Source organism: Dendronephthya gigantea, unplaced genomic scaffold (genome assembly GCF_004324835.1).
Source record: "Dendronephthya gigantea isolate DGI-Jeju-01 unplaced genomic scaffold, DenGig_1.0 000033F, whole genome shotgun sequence".
Lineage (NCBI taxonomy): Eukaryota > Metazoa > Cnidaria > Anthozoa > Malacalcyonacea > Nephtheidae > Dendronephthya > Dendronephthya gigantea.
The window spans coordinates 1,577,054-1,597,335 of record NW_021163043.1 but is presented as its reverse complement, the minus strand read 5'-3'; the positions used below and the strand labels follow the sequence as shown (position 1 = coordinate 1,597,335).

The window sequence follows — 20,282 nt, the reverse complement described above, 5'->3', positions numbered from 1 at the left end:
TGAACACTAAAATAATATTTTGTTGCTGGATTCAGATTCCCTACAAGCCACCCTCTTTCACCTGTGATGAATGTATGAAAGCAAGATCCATTCTCTGAATGTGAAAGGCACGCAGTATAACTTGTAATGTTGCCATTTTGTTTATTTTTCTCTGGAGGATCCCAGACAAGAAGCAACGATGATGCACTTCTTGATGTTGCTTTTATGTTCATTGGAGGACCATTTGGGGCTAAATATTCAATACAACGATTTGTAGTTTGATGTTATGCGCAAAACTGGACTAAATCCTAGTAATTGACATTCTTCAATCAGTGGCGTAACTATAACGATAATTGGGGGAGGGGGTGTTTATTCATATATTCAGTTCTGCCCGAGGGATTTCTTTTGTAAGTGCAAGGGTGACGGAAACAGACTGGGTTACAGACAAAGACAAAGTATTTCGTGCGCGTAATTAGCATGAAAAGGGTTTGTACCCTAACTACTCTAACGAGAACCATTTAATTGTCATTTTACAAAACATTATAAAACGTTCACATAATCGTTGACTTATGTTTAATCTAAAGTCATATACTCTATACACTAACATCCACTAACATCCACTAACATTACATAAAGGTTATTTATCATCCAATACATACCTTCTTCGGATGTTAAGAACAGAATTATTGCCTTTCTACCGTAACCATCGTGATTACCAGCAGAAACCGATATTTCATACGTAGTGAACGGAATAAGATTGTCTATATCATATTTATGAACAGATTTATTCGTGGTGATGTTTAGAATATGCGAGTTATCCTTCGTGAGAATAATTAAAAATCGAGAAAAACGTCGCTTCCATGAACCTCTATCATTAGGATTTTCAGGATCTAGCCAGGATACATCAACACTTCGAGACGTGATGTTATTGGCTGTTAAATTTTCAGGTTTGAATGGAAGCACAGCTTGGGATAAAAGAACGAGATAAATTTTTAAAGGTGCAATACAAATAGTACACTCTGTGTAAAAACTTACCGTATCCACTAGTATCAACTCTCATGCATGGCTGACCAACATATGCTAAGGGAATAAATCGTAAAGCTCTTGTATCCAGGTAGAAAAAATACCGTTCAGCGTTAGCTGCATGATGGTAAGCATTTTTATTTCCTTGAAATATCTGCAGGAAAGAAAAAGGAAACAGGATTTCCTCGACAGGCTTGTATATTATATAACATTACCTTATTGTTAGTAACAGTATTATTTCTCACCCTGGACCTATACGCTTTCCAGCTGACCAAATCAGAGGTATGATTTAAGTTGTACGTGGCGACCCATTTTGGACTATTGCTATCACCATACGTTATCAAATGAAATAACCAATACAGCGTTCCCAGGTCCACTTGAAGATAATGCTTTGCATCCGAAACAGGAGCACACCAGGAGCTTCCGCTAGATATCCTTGCATCGAAAGGATTGTGACCTTTTACCGAAGCAGAGGCAGAAAATGATGAATCGGGAAATCTTTTTTTATCTGTAGCTAACAATGGACTAAAGTTGTCCCAGAAGATATAATCTGAAAGGGGAACAAAGAATCTTAGTATTCCATATTTTAATTAACAATTGTATCAGTTGGGGCATTTTGTGGAGCCTTTGGCCCGTTTCAGAAGCCGAACATACATTTCATGTGCCGAAAAAATTTAAACAAAGACTTCAGGTTATTAATTAACATTAGGTTCGGCACATGAAAACTTCGTCGTCTGAAACAGAACTTTGTGTAATTGTATGTTCGTGACATGCATCTGTCAATGTTGGTTCATATTTTTTATTCTTTTTCCAACTCTATGTTAATTCAAAAGCATTCCTCTTACAATCATGAAAACTACATTCGATGTATGTTAGCTCGGAACAGGTCTGGTTGGAAGCAACAATCAAACACTGGGATAAAGATTTTTCTTGATCACTACAGGTAAATGTTCCAGAAAAAACAGCATGTTTGGAATTCGCTGAGACAGACACATTAACAAATGAATTTAGATCGTCGTAACCAAGACTACGGCATAGCATATGCTAATCTGGGTACTTCTTTAAACTCTTCCAGCAAACATCCATTGTTCCACTGTCAGTGCTAATTTGGACAACACCTTTGAAAGGTAGATATGAATGTGATAAGGACACATCATGAACTACAAGAAAAAACCAAATAGAAAATTGCTGAGTATTAAGCCACGTACGGACGGGCAAGTTTTCCTTTACATGTTTTCCTTGCCAAGTTTTTTTTGACAAGGAGCCTTGTTCAAAAGCTAGTCATACCAGCAAGTGAACTGGTCAAGAAAACTTGTCAAGGAAATCGTGCCCGTGCACGGGGCTTTATATGGACAATCACACCAAAAAAAATTAAGATATTTACTTTAAAAGTACAGAACAGCTAATGTTGGGAAACATAAAATACAAAAGTATTAAACGACATATAGCCCTAAGCAAACCGAAGAGAAATAAATCTTTAAAAATACTCCGATGCTAAAAAAGTGTCTACGAAATAAAGGACTAACATGCAGTGCTCAAGCAATGCCAAAGCAGCAACGAAAAAAAAATAGCCTCACATAGACTCCAAAGCCGAAACAGATTAAAGTTTGAAAGGCGTAGTTGAATTAACATATACGACAGTTGGAAAATAGAGTACCCAAATCTAGTAGATTCAAAGAAAAGGATTTTTACTCTTTTTTGTCTTGTTCTTTTTAAAATATGAAGGAAAATACTTGTCTCATACAATAATTATACAGTGTGTATAAAAAAAATTCGAATCTAGCTAACTTTGAGAGGCTGCTGTGTATAAAATACTAAAGTAAACGATATAATTTTTATATGCATGGCAACAAAGATTATACCGTTCTTATATCTTATGTCTTATGTCTTTTAAAAATTGTTGCTCGAAATCAAATTCTTCCGCCGAGGGGAATTCGAAATGAGACCTCCAGACAAAAGAAAATGCAAATTTAATTAAATCGACAAACTGTTATTAGCAAAATTTAGCTATGTAACATAAAATGTTTTTACAATAAATGTTTGTTATTCCGTGCTTAATGGATCGAGGCATTGTATTATTCAAACTTCTATCGTTGAACAATGAATAAGCAGAATTTTTGCGATAAATTTGCGGGTTTTTTTTCAGTAATATTTAGATTTTAAAGCCCTTTGGAACTAATTTTCAATAAAACAAACGTCCAGTCAGTTTCCATCGGCGGAGTTTTATGAACTTTTTTGTCGGACCAGTACTTCTTCATTTTTCAACTAAATTACACGTACAACGTGAACGTGTCATTCGCAAGAGAAATAAATGAACTTAACAATGGTGAAAAAATTAACCAAATTTGTCAACTATATTTTGCATTATTACACGCAAAATTTCGATTCGAGTTTTTTTATACACTAATGCAATCTCGATTGTGATTGGCTAAAAACCTACAGATAATTCTCAGTGTCTTGCCACGTACACCACATTGAAAACTATCCGTAGCTGACGTAATTTTTGCCGCTATAGTTTTTTGTCAATAATGGTGAAGGCTTCTTCCCTAAAAAGGGAATACATAATAAAACAATTATTGAATTCAGTTTTCGCACACATATATATAGTATCGCCTTTCATTTTTGGTTCCCCCTTTTTTTGGGAGCACGAGGAGAGGAATTTTTACATAATTTGCTAAAAGCGTGTCATTGACAAAGGAAAAACTTACTACAAGGCCCTTTGAAGGTTTTCACAGTATCTACACAGTGATATTCAAAATAAAGATACGTTTTCAAACCAGGACATCCGCTACTCGAGAACAAAGTTTCATCCACACGTATACTGCACTCATGTAGACCATCACATTGTTTCTTTACAAGACATGTCACATCCAGTTCACAACTGTAATCAATTAAACTCAAACCACAAGTCTTTGTTGCGAGTAATCCACGGAACGAGGCAATCTTGACCACCATGTACTGATTCCTAGGACAGTTTGCATTCTTCACCATATCACCATAACACGTCACGGAACCTTCATTAAGATATAGAATTGTTTCAAAGGCTGTAGAAAGACCGCTTTACTTGGGCATAAGACCAATAATATTATATGAATATGCAGTCACTACCCCCCCCCCCCAATTAATATTCTAGCTACGGGTCTGATTGTTTTTTTTTCTTAAAATTCTGCCGGAAAATTGATCTTTATTAAAACAATATATGCAAAGTAACTACTTGTTTTCACAAATCCTCTTTGTGTTCAATAAACTGAAAAAAGCGATACTACGCAGGTTTTTTATATCAAACTCGTTTGCTACTAATACGGAAGCATAAATCACATTTGGTAAAATTTAAATGAAATTGAATTAAATAAATTTCAAAACTAACTAATAATGCTGAACGTTAATTTTTGCCCCCCCCCCTTTCACTTAACAAGGTTTATCTGTCATTATAGATATCACATACATGTTACAGGAAAACTGACATTTCCCTTTCAAAACATTGATAAGTTGAGGAAACATTACACTAGGTTTTGTAAAAGTCGAGAAGTCTTCTTGAAACCAATGATTTGTGAACTCAAAACGGCAGGACGGAAAATTTACCTCATCCACATGCCAAAATCTTGGGACACTAAGAAGCCTGCAGTGCCATCTGAGGTATCACCTGATGAGGAATTTCGCCAAAAACTCAAATAATGCTCATATGTATCCACGCCTAACTCTTCAACATTGGTTGAAGATTTTTTTTTGAACTGCTTTGAAAGTTTCTTTTAAGTTTTTTCATATCAAGCAAGCGTTTTTAAGCAAGCAAATTTAAGCAAAAGACCTACCAAGAATAAATCTTTGGTTCCAGGTGTCACATGTTGTACTCAACCCAATGTGTTGACCGATTCCGTATTTTCTGTTAAGTTGATAGTTATATTCATAGGTTGCACACCAGGTTTCAAATAAACTCTTGCCATGCCCTTTATAATAAACAGATAATGCTCCCCATGTTGTCTGGTTTATAGCACGATAGATTCCCTTGTTGGGATTTTGAGCACAAGCAGCTGTGTCCAGACTTACTGAGTCGACGTAAAGATAAAATAAATCAAGATTAAAACCAGAACCAGACAAAGAACCACCAGCGAGACAACCTTGTCTATTCAAATTCAACATGGCGCCATTTTCTCGATACCGAAACTGAGCTGTCAGGTGAAGACAGCTGTCATCAGAAAGTTCCAGAAAGGATAAGTTTCCCCAACTGCCGTTTGACTGTATTATACCTGTGTCATTGATACACCTCGGAACTCCACAGTAACCATCCCAAAATCTTACGAAGAAACAAGCAACACCTGCGAAAAGAGGAAAACGATGCAAAACTACAATGTGCTTTCTCAAAGTAATTAAACCTAAATAAAATCCCGTTCACACTACACCCAATACAGTAAAGCTGCACCGTGATTTCCACTATATTACCTGTGCTTTACCATGCACGCGGAAAAGATTAATACAGAACTCACCCTGTTTTGGATGGTTATGTGACAAAGTCCCAAAAGTTTCGGAATGGTAAATAACTATTATTATACATTATAATAGTAAAAGCAATTTGATTGGCTAATAGTTCACAGATAAATCGCAGAATCACGCAAAATTCAGTTATCTGCTAGCAGATACTGAGTTATCTGCAAGTGAACCTGCGGTGATTATTAAGCGGTCTTCATTTGAATGTGTTTATTTATTAATAATTGTTTAAATAAGGTTTTTCATTCGTTAATACTATGTTTACTATTCTTCAAATGTATAATGAAACAATTATTGAATTCGGTTTTCGTGATATGCAGAGTTATCAAGGTCTCGGTATAAGCGTTATCCGCCTCGCCTTCGGCTCGGCTAATAACGCTTATCTCGACCTTGATAACTCTGCATATCACAAAAACCTCATCCAATAATTGTTTATTCTACGATGACTATTCTTTATTGAACGGTCGCCTCTATTATGAGCGGATGCGGTCAGCCGGTCACCTTTTCTACGGTCCCAAATTCATCTTTTCCATGTTTTGAAACTTTATTGATCGGTCGAAAATATATACATGGCCACAAATGCAGGCCGGTAAGCGGTGAGGTGTGTGGGCTCATGCGGCTCAGTTTTCCATTAATTATTTAGATCAGTGTCGCTCAATTCCAGAAAGACAATATGCCATATGGCGATTGTTTTTATTTTATCAACTAGCTACACAATCTAATTCAGATACAACCCGATTATAAACAAACACAATATAAGAAATTAATATAGTAGATAGTGATATAAAAAATGACCCAGTGATCGTTGCTGGCGACGCCACTGCGTTTGAATACTTAATATTGAAATATTGTTGAGTATTTAATATATTTATTTTTGCATTGTATCATAGGAACAGCTAAAACAAAATAATGGCGATCAAAAATCACTTTACGAAATTGATGAACTTCATCGCGTTGAGGAACACATTTACGCGTCTTTTTAACATTCTAAAATGCGATGTAAATAAAGCTAGAGTCTTTGCGAACGAGCCGGACGTGGTCATTTCACATTTGCCGATGCCTGACTTTTCCTCAAATTTTCAGTTGTTAAAGATCGATAAAATTGATAATGTTTTGGACGTGGACGAACGTGCCTTCTCCGGCAATGAACCTTTCGCATAATAGACCAACTTACGATCAACGCAACAAAAGAGCATAGCGAAATTAGTATAATCCCCGAGTTTGGCCGCCAAATGACAAGTATTGTGGAAAATATAGCCATGCAAAAGTAGCCAATTTTGTATACTTTTTTACTACGGCGGAAGCGTTTAAAAAAGTATATAGCTACAAATATGAAAAACTCGCATGGCTATATTTTCCGTACAGACCGTACTTTACAATATTTCCAGCCAAACTTAGTAATTTTACTATGCGCTTCTTGGAAATTTCCTTTTTGTCGCCTAAATTAAACGTTGGTCTATTAATAAATGCAAAAGGTCCATTGTGGTTAAATGGAACTAGCAAATTTTAATGATTCCCCACTAATTTCTTATTCGCGACGGCAAATTGGCGCCCATGTCACCCATGGTTGGCACCCAAATTGGCCTGCGTTTCTGGCCTTGACCAAAAGAAGAAATTTGGCACATAAAATCCCAACTAAAATCGCAAGTGTAAACGGGCATCAACGATCTTCCGAAGCGACTTTATTCCATCGTATTTGAGGGAGCTTTGAAACGAAAGTAAAATGTCGCCTCGCGCGTTTTACTTCGATGAAACAGGCTACTATTTTGATGACACTAAAAAAAAAGATGACATTGTACTACTTTAATGCTAGAATTGTCCGTGATCTCTAAGTAAAGGAGGTCAATATATTAGAATATTGCAATGTGTTTGCAGACAACAATGACGCAAGTCAATTAACAGACAAAGAATAAAGAGAATCAAATTTCTAATTGGATTTTTTAACATCGGTAAGGATGGATTGTGTGCTAAATGTTGCATTTACATTATGAACAACATAACTTGCAAGTCGAAACGGGCATGATAAGGGCGAGCAATTCACTTGCGCGCAAATGATATCATATGGGTTATTACCAGTGAACTCGAATAAAACTGGAACGATAACTTGGCCGCCATCTTTGAAGCCAGCACTGATGGCCGCCATGAAGGCCAAGAGTTGAAATTACACCACCAAAACAACGCCGGTTTTTATACACAAATCCTTCTCATCTGATCATGAATAAAAGCTTAAAACAAGCATTGACACTTAGATTTTACTAAAAAACAAGTTTTATGAACGTGAAAAGGTGCAAACCTATTTTTTTTGCGAGTTGAAGGCGAAGTTTTTTTTCGGCCCGTTCAAATTCTTTAAATATTTCAAGTACAAAGCTGGTACCTCGCCGGTTTTTACAGTAAGATGATGCGGATTACTTAGGTCTATCAAAAAGGGTAAATTCGTTGTTTAAAGTTGAAGTGGTCAAATAAAAATTGCACTTTTCTCGCAATTTTTTGCCAAAAAATACGATTTTTACGGAATTTTCACTCTCCCCAGTTCTTTTGAAGGCTTGATTTGCTCGCTCGGCTGCCGCCTTAATCAGCAAATTATATTCAAATCGGCTTCATCCAATGACTAGTCTTTATTGTTGAGTTATCGTTCCAGTCTTATTAGAGTTCACTGGTTATTACACAATGCAAACTATCTTTCCGGACTAATTTAGCCAGATATTCGCATCTCTTTTAAAACACTTAAACCAGTCCGTTACCAGCACTACATTCAAAGATTACATTGAACAACCAAAGAATACAAATGTAATCTTTGACTACTTTCATAATTTAAAACCAGAGTAGCGATTAATGGGATGGATTGTTTCCTGGTTGTCGTGATCGTGTTAACTTCATTTCAAACCAAGTTATGCAACTTACCTCGCAGAGAAAGAAAAGTAGCAAGCAACGTAACAAAGTGAAGACATCTTCGCAACATCTTCAATCGGAATTTGGAAAGAAAATACCTTTTAATACCAGAGGTAAATTTTAAGAATTCGTGAATGCGAGTGAATGCGGAAGCCGAGACGAAGATACTGGGAAATGCTTCGGTGGTTTTATTTCCGTGACATTTAACCCCTTAATCCGGTATACCTATATTGTTATTTCGATATATAATATAATAAGCTCATCATTAGCATGATAAAGGGGATGTGAGGGGCAGAGTTACTGTCTTTAATTGTATTCTCTCTAGCGTAGGTTCGATTCCTGTCGGAGGACCTATAATTGACTCATTTTTCCATGAACTGATCTGCCTTCAATTTGAAGTTTCTATAGTTCCACTCGAAATAAAAGACCCTTTGGACCTCTGGAATTTACCTGATGAGGCAAGTGCCGTAAATCATAATTAATTGTACTGCAGTATTAAGATAGTAAAGTAAACAAAATGGCAGGAAGTTATTCGCATACAAATTAATAGCCCTGGAGGGAAAAAAGGCCAGAAAGGTGAACAAAATACTTTCAAAAGTACAAATAATGTATGCATACATCAAATTTATTTAGTAATTATTATTTTCAAATTATTTCCAAATACGATATACAAAGGCCAAAGCTTTTCAATTATCCAGTTTCAAAGTCTCTACCTTAACCAAGCATACCAAGATGGGTTTAAAATATGTTAGACAACCACTCACAATTAATGTAATTGAATAGCTTGAATACTAATGGGGATATGCAGGTCCAAACATGCTGTTAAAAATTATCTCGAAGACAAACGGGATTTGCCATATCATATGATTTTGGACAGAGTCAGAACAAATTTTAAAACACAGAAAAGTGGAGCGGTTTCTTAAACATCAAGTTTTAAACACAGACTGTTGCCATCAGGTTAAAGGGAAAACCCGCATAAGTGCTACTCCATGTGCAGAATCCAGACTCTTTTGCAACTACTAACCCCTGGGGATTGCATTGCTGCGGATTCAGGCAGATCGTTAAATATGAATAGTTGTCGCGGTAATTTTAACCGTTTTGCGATGACACAATTCAAGGGCGTAGCTTTAACGTAAGAGGCGCCGATATGACGCGATATTCCCGTCAATATTCTCATTAACGAAATTCGTCACATTTCAATTAAATAAAAAGCAAAAAAATAGTGAATTGTTACTTGTGGTATGTTGAGAATGTTATACTATTTTAATATTCATTTTTTGTAAACTTACGTTCTGATTGGTCGATTTGCACCACGTGAGTGAATGTTATATAACAGCAACGCCACGGCAGTGCTTTTAGTATAGGTAATAGTAAGGTTTCGAGTGCAATTTGGATATAACATGCACGAGTGAATTTTTCAAAGACTCAAAATAGCACGAGTCCGAAGGACGAGTGCTATTTCGGGTCTTTGAAAAACTCACGAGTGCATGTTATATCCAAATTGCACGAGAAACCATACTATTACTTGATAATGATATAACCGGAAATGATCGAGACAAAATATAACAACATCCGCCGATAACAACTTCCGGTCAATTTTAATTGGCTTATTTACAAGTCACGCAATAATTCGATTTTTATAAAATATATTGTAAACAGTAACACACTAACACTCATTTCACTCAAATTCTCACGCTGAAAATACAACAATTCATAATTTCTATGAAAGAAATCGAATCAAACAAAGTCAAATAGCTAAACATTTTATAGTAACAGTTAAGAGTTAGTCGGAATCACTTTCTATTATCAACCTGCGACGTCGTTTTTCTTGAGCTTTTTCTGATGCGATTTGGGCATCTTCCGATGGTTTTGTCTGCGGCATAACAGAAAAGGTGACTTGACAACCGTGAAATGAGTTGTTAAACATCTGATGCTGGCTTTTTTGTCTCACCACGGACTGACTAAGGCTGAGGCATGAATTTGCGAAGCCTATCTCAGATGTTGTCAAATAACCTCGCGAAGAACCTTGTTGACAGCCAGTGTTTGAAGACGAAGCTGCTGATTGAGGCATGATGCTCGCGATGTTATTTCGACGGGATATTCTTGTGGAAAGATCTCTTTGCTCACTTTCGTCCCCTTCATCGTAGTCGTCAAGGGATTGTAGGTTCCGATGGCCAGTAACTTTAACGATGGACGATCTGAACTGAACTGAACTGAACTTTATTTATCCACGGTGGATTCATCAGGGTTACAAATTGTAGCTACATGTAATTAAACTATAAATATATACACACTAAAATATATAATACAAATACAAATGAAACCTGTTTTCCATGAATGCCGTGTTTATCGAATATAACGTTTCAACAATCTTTGAAATTCATTTAGGGATTCTGCTTGTCTGATAATAGTAGGTAGGCTGTTCCACAAGACCGCATCACTATAACTAAAGCTGTTTTTAAGATAATTAGTGCGGGGTAATGGAACAGCAAGCTTGTTCACAGAGTCTCTGAGTGAATAGTTAGTTACATCGTTACGATTTACAAATTTGGAATGTAAATATTCAGGAGTGAGACCGTGTGTAGACTTATAAACCATCAACGCTTTCTGAATTTGGCGTTGCGTATTTAGATTGTCCCACCCTAAAATTTCCATTATATGTCCTGCGTCGGCGTCAAAGTTTGAAAAGGTTAATACTCGAGCTGCTCGGTTTTGTAGTTTCTGGAGTTGATTGGCTAAGGTCTTTCCACAGTTCCCCCATACGACGTTACAATAGTCAAAGTAAGGTTGTATTAGAGCTTGATAGATAAGGTATAATGTTTCTCATGAGACAACAGACCTCAAACGCTTAATAACGCCGATACCTGAAGCTACTTTTTTAGTTATTTTGTCGATATGATAACTCCAGGTTAAGTTCTCATCAATTAAGACGCCAAGAGATTTTGTTTTTGAAAGACTCTTTTGATTGGAACGCTATTGATTTCGAAATTAGGATTTTCAGAAAGTGTTCTCAATCTTTGCCTTGAACCAATTAACATGTATTCGGTTTTAGTCATATTGAGAGTAAGTTTATTTGATATTAACCATTTATTGACGTTTTCCAAATCTTGGTTAAGTTTAGATTCCAGTACATATATATCACTGCCAGCGCACGTAAGATGAGTGTCATCTGCGTACATTCTGGGTTGTGAATAGGACAAACAATTTGGCAAATCGTTGATAAATATCAAGAACATAAGTGGGCCTAAAATTGTTCCTTGGGGGATACCACATGTTAATGAACAATTTTCAGAAAGCGAGCTATTGACGAGACATTTTTGTACACGGTTTTCCAAATATGATTTAAACCACTCAAAAGCAATTCCGCAGATCCCATAATTTTGTAGTTTGCTCAATAAAATCTCGTGCATGGTTGACCGTATCAAAGGCCTTTTTCAAATCGAGAAATATAACGGCATTAATATTGCCATGATCAATATTAAAGGCCCAAGTATCAGTAGCTTCAAGTAAGGGCGTACATGTTGAGTGCAAGGAGCGAAAGCCCGATTGATGTTTGGTCATAAATTCATTTTCAGTCATATATGCATAAAGTTGATCATAGATTATTCTTTCAAAAACTTCAGCTATTACCGGAATAACAGAGATTGGGCGATAATTATTCAATTCGTTCCTTGCACCTTGTTTGAAGACTGGAGTAACTTTGGCACATTTCCAATCATCTGGAAATATACCAGTTGTTAGAGAAGCATTAAAGATGTTAGTGATAGAATTTGAGATAAGATCGGCACATTCTCGAATTAATTTGGCTGATATCTTGTCAAGACCAGTTGCCTTTGATTTTGACAATTTATTCAGCAATGAAAAAACTTGTGAATTGCTTGTCGAAATAAATTGAAACCTTTGATCAGTATTACTAAGATATTCAGTAAAAGCTGCATCGCTATCAGTATTCGATGCCGCAGGAATCTCGTTTGCAAGTTTCGGACCAACTGTTGAGAAATGCTTATTAAACAAATTAGACAAATCAGATGGACTAGTTACTGAAACACCATTTGATTTAATTTCCCTAATGTCAGTTTTGTTTTGTTTACGGGCAGTAAGGTCATTGACAGTCTGCCAGATCTTTCGAGGATTGCCATTGTGTTGGATAAAGGCATTTTTGTAATAAGACTCTTTAGCTAGCTTAATTTCACTATTGACAGTATTACGTATTCTTTTAAAATTTGTCCAATCATAGGAATCATTAGAGCGTACTGCTTTAATTTTTGCAATATTTCGTTCATGCATACGTTTCTTAAGTTCAGATGTTATCCATGGGGAGCGTTTCAATCGAACACGTTTACATCTTATTGGAGCATGTTTGTTAGCTATTGATAAAAATGCCTGTTTCCACTCAGCCCACATATCATTTGGGTTTTGTGTATTCGTCAGGCTATTCCAATCTTGGCACAAAATATCATTGCGAAAATTGTCTCGATTAAAGTTTTTAAAGCTCCTGTAAGTTATATTCTTACCATTTTTGGTTATTGTACCTATAGATAATTTACGATATACGTAAACTAAGCTGTGATCACTGATACTACACTGTGAAACTCCGGAACAGACTACTTGTTCAGGATAGTTTGTATAGATTAAATCAATCAAGGTGGAGGTAGAATTCGTAACACGAGTAGGCTCGTTTATAAGTTGTTGGAGGCCATACGTATCGGTAATATTGGAGAGGATTCGAACATTGTTATTGCCATACTGAGTATCAGGCCGATTATCGACTAAATCACAATTGAAATCGCCCATTACGTAATATTCGACATTCTCTGTATCGATTTGCCCGAGAAGATTTTCGAAAGAAGTAAATAATTCTACAGGAGAATTTGGTGGCCTATACCAGTTGACAACAACAAATGGTTTTGATTGAGGTTTGCGAATTTCAATGCACAAGTTTTCAAGATTTTCCATCTTGAGGTCACTGCGTGTTATAAAGTTAATTGAATCTCTGATATAGAAACAGTCACCTCCACCATTTCTGTTTCTATCTCTGCGGACTATTTCATAACCAGGGGCCGGTTGTTCAAAAGCCGGTTAACGCTAACCCAGGGTTAAATTTGCTTAACCCTGGGTTAAATTTTAACTCTGGGTTACTTTGCGTTGTTCAAAACTAGGTTATCTTTAACCCTAGGTTAAAGGAAGGGTTAACTTTAACCCTCCTCGCTAGATGGGTTAACTTACTTAACCCTAGGTTAACGTATCAAGTTCGGAAATAAAACATGGCAGGCTTTCCTTTTAATTTGTTTCGAATAAATCATCCTCGTCGGGAAAGACGATATCGTCCACGTGGCATAAATATTGACGGCCTTTACGACGATGAGCTAAGGGCAAGGTATAGGTTTGGCAGAAACACAATAAATTACATTACAAACCTTCTGCATGAAGATTTAATTCGCAATACGCAGCGAGGCCATGCACTTGAGCCACAACAACAAGTCCTAATTGCCTTGAGATTTTATGCCTCCGGCAGTTTCCTACAAGTTGTTGGAGATAGTTTCGGTGTTGACAAATCAACGGTGTCTCGAACGGTCAGAGATGTATCTTTGGCACTGAATAGAAGACGAAATGATTTCATAAAATGGCCGTCTTCAATAAACGAAATCGAGAAAGTAAAGAACCACTTTTTTGCACAAGCTGGCTTTCCGTCTGTGATTGGTTGTGTTGACTGTACACACATCAGAATTCAGGCGCCACATCATAACGAGAATAATTACGTGAACCGGAAGCGCTATCACTCTATCAACGTACAGGGCATTTGTGATCATGAAGGTACATACTGATACTGTATCATAATTATATATAATCGCACTGCTATTACTTGTACTGGGCGTCCCAAAAGATTAGTCCAGTTTAATTAATAACTTTTTGAATCAGTAAAGCCATTACACCACACGTTTAAATGTACTACATTTTTAATATACTCCTCTGATAGGACGGTTTACAAACATTGTGGCTCGATGGCCTGGCAGCACCCATGATAGCCACATTTTCCACACATCTCAAATATGCCAGCAGCTTGAGAACAACCACAACCACTTGGAGCAAGGAATTTTGCTTGGTGACAGTGGCTATGCACTGAAGCCATACCTTATGACACCATATCATGAGCCAGCCACAGCAAATCAAAGGGGGTTTAACCGAGCCCATAGGAGGACCCGGGTCATAATTGAACAAGTATTTGGTAGATGGAAAAGACGATTCCATCTTCTGCACTCAGAAGTGAGAATGCACCCGGAAAAGGTTTGCCAGCTTATTGGTGCATGCGCAATATTGCATAATATTGCAATTGCATTTAATGAGCCAATGGATGATGATGATGATGAAGATGATGAACTGGAAGTACAGGAATATCAAGGGCATGAAACAGGCCATCTTATCAGAGACCATATAGCAAACACTTTTTTTTAAACAGCTATTAATTGGCATGAATTTGTGTATATTAAACCACAGGCTATTATGGTAAGTTGATTGATGTGTTCAAGCTTGTAAATGACTGAGTGTACACTCTACTTTTTCCACATACCCATTTAATTAATATTAAATATTATCATATCAAATATTATAATTTAATATACAGTGTCAATAAAGTATGAGTTATAAATTATATTGCAAATATGTAATTGTGATTAGTTTATGAACAGTTTATGAATGCTATAAATAAAATAAATATATAACATTAATATAAATACTTTACACACAAAATTATATACAGCTAAATGAAATTTATATTAATAAGTTTTTCCTTTAACGTTGGAGGAATAAAGAATGATAAGTACTTGAGAGTGTGTATTTACAATCATGAACATGAAAATTTGTTGCACAAGGCAATCTGTCTGCTTTTAATGTGTAAATGCCTATACCTTACAACCCCTATTACCACTTGCATGCATAGAATTTGAGGTTCTGAAAGTCCAACCATAATTAAGCTGTATAGAAATAATTAAGTTATCAAAGGAATGAATAGACACAGTACCCTTCAAAGCTTCAGCATACTATTTTGTGCCTCTCTTAAAGCCTGGTTTTTTAGTTTTAGGTTTTCCTTCTTCAATATTAAAACTTCTTTCTGGTGTTGTAGAACTTCAGCTTGCAGCTTTAAAACCTCTTGGTTTGTTATTCTCCTTTTTCGTTCTGTTTTGCTTGGTGGAGGGAGGGCGGGGATAAGGGTGGTGGGCACAGGTAAAAATTAGGAGTAAAGACTTCTTCCTTATTGAAAGATGGTGGTATCGGACGCTGTTTTTCACGATCATAATTATCTTCATCTGAATCATCTGAGTCGAGTTGTCCTACTTCTGTTAATTCTTGAAGGATACCGTCTCTAAGTGCGGGCGTGCTACAACCCTCCAAGGATTGTCTATCCTGTCCGTCTGAAAAATGAAGAGACATAAAATACCCAAATAATAAAACATAATACATATACAATAAACAAAATATATGCTTTAAAAAAAGGCGAAACTGCAAAATGCAAAGTGTTGACACAAGCATTTATATATAGCAGAGTCTTGGCAAAGTTAGAATTTCAACTAGAAAGAAAAAACTTATCTTAGTTTAGGAAGCCGTTTTCACTAATGGAGTTGAACAAATATTAATAGTTGAAAACTTGGCAATTTCTTTGCAAACATGGCCGCGTTCGTGCAAATATGATGATATGAAATGAATATATGATTACAATTTAATTAAGCGTTGCGCTCTGGAAACTAATTTAGAGACTTGCCCAAACTTGTACCACAGTTCAGCGCAACAAATGCAATCACTTCCCACCGGTACCTGTTTCAAAGCCGCTTAATCCGGTAAAAAGAGGAGTATCTTCAAATATTTTGATTATCCTCTCTTGCGCTGCAGTGGGTTCTTTAGGTGGAGGACCACCTCCAGTTTTTCGCATCTGCCTATTCACATCGGCAAACGTTTTCTTAGCGGAGCTGGTCAGGTTCTTCCACTTCTCTTTAATTTCGCTTGTTGTGCGGTTTGCCACCCCTATCGCGTTTATTTCTTTTGTGATATTCTCCCAAATTTTATTTTTTTTCTGATTCGTTACCGCATTGGTTAGTTTTGACTGGATTAGTCCTAAATTTTCTTGCACTCTGCTGGTCAAAGTGTCTATTTCGGTCACCGTAAAGTTGAGCTTTCTTCTTTTCTTTTGTCTCCCTCCTTCAACGTCCGCCATTTTGCAAGAATTCGCGCGCTTTTTAACCTAAGGTTAACTGCCTTAACCCTGGGTTAGTTAACCGCAACTTTCACACTGCTTTGAACAACGGAATTTTAACCTGGGGTTAGCTAACCTTGGGTTAAGGATTTTAACCCAGGTTTAACGCTAACCCTGGGTTAAATTTAACCCGCTTTTGAACAACCGGCCCCAGGTATGTAAACCTCACAATCTTGAATTGAGTTGTCGAGTTTAGTTTCATTAATTGAGAGAATGTCTACTGGACAATCGGCAAGCAGAATTCTAAGTTCGTCTATATGTTTCATTAGACTAGCTATATTCAATGAAGCTAGTTTAAAGGCACGTTTAACAGGAAAAGTCGTTGTCTGCAGTGAAATGTTACAGTTTTCAGATTGTTGGGAATTCGAACGAAATGAGTTATTTAAGAAATTTTCATTAGGCTTGGCATTCATGGAAATTTCGTTTCAAGCATGCTGACTAGTTGCTATAAAGTCTCCAAAGTTTTGAAAAAGTTTCGCTCGACGTTACTTTTTTTCAACTTGTTCACCAAAGTCTTTCGAGCGCTGTGGTTTGTCAATTTCTTGCAACTGGCTTCCAATTGTGTTCTTGAAACGATTTTCTTCATCATTTCGTTGATTCGGTTTATTCCCATTGGTTGTGCTTTGTACCAAACCTCGTCTTGGGCTTCGGCTTGGTAGTTGATGGAGAGGTAAAAGGGACCCGTTTCTTTCATTTGCACTGGTCGTCGTGACAAGTACTCCTTGAAAAGCGAAACTGGACATCTTTCTCCTCCTGCAGCAAACATTTTTGGTGTGAAATCCCGAGCCTTTTTGGATAAACCACCACCTCTTGTTTTTGTCAGCCCTTCGGTGAATTCAATGTATTCACGACCTTCGTCATCTTTGCCAAAAGCAAAGTCTTCGACTTTCATACTGTGGTGTTCTTTGCGACCACGTAAACCAAAGTATTGGGTGAGTATCCACCATATTGTGCTTATTAGGCTTTCTGGAGTTTTCCAGCCAAGTTTGTCAACTCTCCACAGTAGCTCTTCCTCTTCTTCGGACAAGCTTCTCGCTTTGTTTGGACGCTTTCTTAATTTTTCCTTCTTGACGAAGTCGTCTCGCTTTACCCTCAAGGACCTGCTTTGATGCAAAAAATTCTCTGTCCCGAATTATTGAATGTTTGTATCCGTGTTCTTTTAAATAGCGGTCAAGAGCTGCAACCATAACTCGAAGACTGTCTGGCTCGTAGTCTTGCCCGTCTTTATTTCTCACTTCGGCGTAAAATTGTTGAAGTACTATGTCCAAGTCGTTGACTTCGTACAACTCAATTTCTTCCAAAAATCCTCTTTGTTTTGCCCATGTCTTAAAAACGCTTAGCCAAAAATTAGTGCTGCTTGTTGTGTTTTTATTTTTGGCATTATTTTGTAACTCCTGTATTGTACTTGTCTCAACGTTTGGAAATCTTAGTCTACGCATAGACGGAATATGGCGGAAATACCGTCTATGTAACAGCGCCAAATTCCGTGTTCTATAATTATTTATCCCCAGAATCTGGGGGACGCTGTGTGATTGGCTACATATTTAATTACGATGCCTGATTGGCTACTCACGATCAGCAAAGCTTTGATTGGTTTAGAGTGGAATAATAAAAATATTTTTCGTGGGAGTCAAGTGTCAACAACAAATGGCAAGCTGTTAAGCTCAAACACAAAGTCTTCTTTGCTCCGTCCTTGAACTAGGTATTTGTCCTTCGCTCTCCCGATAATCTCTTTACAAAGGATACACTCGTGAGTACTCGCGCCGACATTGGCATTTTCATTGCAAATTTTTTATGAAGATCAAAAAGACGATAAGGTTTTTGTTGCAGACTCAAAGGAAGATCGACGAACATGTGAATTGTGAAATTTGATCATAAATGTTTCGTGCATAAAATGCGAAAATTAATTACTAATTTCAATTTACGTCACATTTTGCATAAATTACAGTACACGAAATTTGGCTCTGATACGCAGACCCTCTTTTCCCCCGCCTTTCTATTTCGGGCATGGGTCTGCGGCGCAGGCTAGGAAATCTTTGCTCATTGCTGGCGGCCGCCATGTTTGTTTTTAAAAAAACACAAAAAAATTGTATTTTGGAGGAAATTTTTGGTGAAATTTGATTGGCTATTTTCTTAATTCCAACCAATCAGATACGTTTGTTACAGATTTTTGCACTGTTGTTACAGATTTTTGCACTGTTATTACCATTACCAGAAATTTGCGACATGATAATTTGCATATATACTAATTTGCATTTAACTTTCAGCATAATGGCCTTCAACTTTTACTATAAAATACATAGAGTAAATATACAAAACTTAAAAATACCGTTGCCTTAGACCTTGCCTACTGTTTGCCGACCTCTAGATCGGTAGAGCAACTGTTTAGAAACGTTTTGGTGACCAAATTTTTTAGCTTGGGCATTTCTGCAATCTGCCAAATTTAAAAATATATTGCTCAAAGTTTCATCCGTGTTATGTCAACGAACTTATAAAATCGCTCACATTGATTCGAATATCTCGATTCAGGTAGTTGATGAATTGACGTGTAATATACCAAAAAAAATTGTTAAAGATATTGTCTTTCGTATTTGCGTATAAACTTTTCTGTACGGCTCGGATTTTCACTGCAATCACTTTAAAAAATATTATCAGTCTTATCAGGAACTTGAACATTACGAAGGCTATATACACATTTGTTCACAATCAGTTGGCCGAACGTAGAAATACCTAAGGTAAGTAATTCGATCATTAAAACGTTGGGAAACGGCTGTTCTATTGACCCAGAGGTCGGCAAACAGTAGGCACGGTCTAGGACAACGGTATTTTAGGTTTTGTATATTTACTATATGTATTTTATAGTGAAAGTTGAAGGCCATTATGCTGAAAGTTAAATGCAAATTAGTATAAATGCAAATTATCATGTCGCAAATTTCTGATAATGAGATTTGTGCACTGCTGTTACAGATTTTTGCACTGCTGTTTGAGATTAATTGCACTGAAATCGACCAATCACAGTCGAGAATCATTTCCAGTTATATTATTATAGGATTTATTGCACTATCAAAATGACAAAAAAAAAACAAAAAAATTGCCGAACTTAGTTAAGAGGAAATTAATGTAGTTATAGATGAATCCACACAGAAAAATACTAAACGGGCAAACCGGCTTGGGTTGTTTTAGTATTTAAAGGTAAGCATGTGTTGTTTAGTTAAGTTTAAAAATGATATAAAGTCTTTACGAGTTTACTCAAAGTGAATATTAAAAGCATTAAAGCACTCTTTGTTTGTGCATTATCGGGTTTGACATGCACGAGTTCACAAACAAGGAACGAGAAGTTCAATACTGCACTCAGTTTCGCCTCGTGTAGTATTCAACTTCTCGTTCCTTGTTTGTGAACTCGTGCATGTAAAACCCGATAGTGCACTCACAGAGTGCATTAATCCTTAAAGATCCAATTGTTAACATAGAAATTAAATCAGTGAATATTTGGGATGAGCAGTCAATTCTCAACAGTAAACCTAACTTTAAAAACAGTTTGTATGGTATTATCTGGCAATAAATAAAAGTTATTAATTGTTAACTGATTTCTCTGATTTTGTGAACATAGATAATCACAATTTTATTTTCACAATTCAGCGATTCATTTTCAGGAACATTTCGT

At 36.6% G+C, this 20,282-nt stretch overlaps 1 pseudogene; it reads right to left on the bottom strand.

Moving 5' to 3' along the window:
• Nucleotides 1-10,156: 10,156 nt before the first annotated feature.
• On the bottom strand, nt 10,157-17,805 carry LOC114525102 (annotated as a pseudogene).
• Between the last annotated feature and the right edge of the window lie 2,477 nt (nt 17,806-20,282).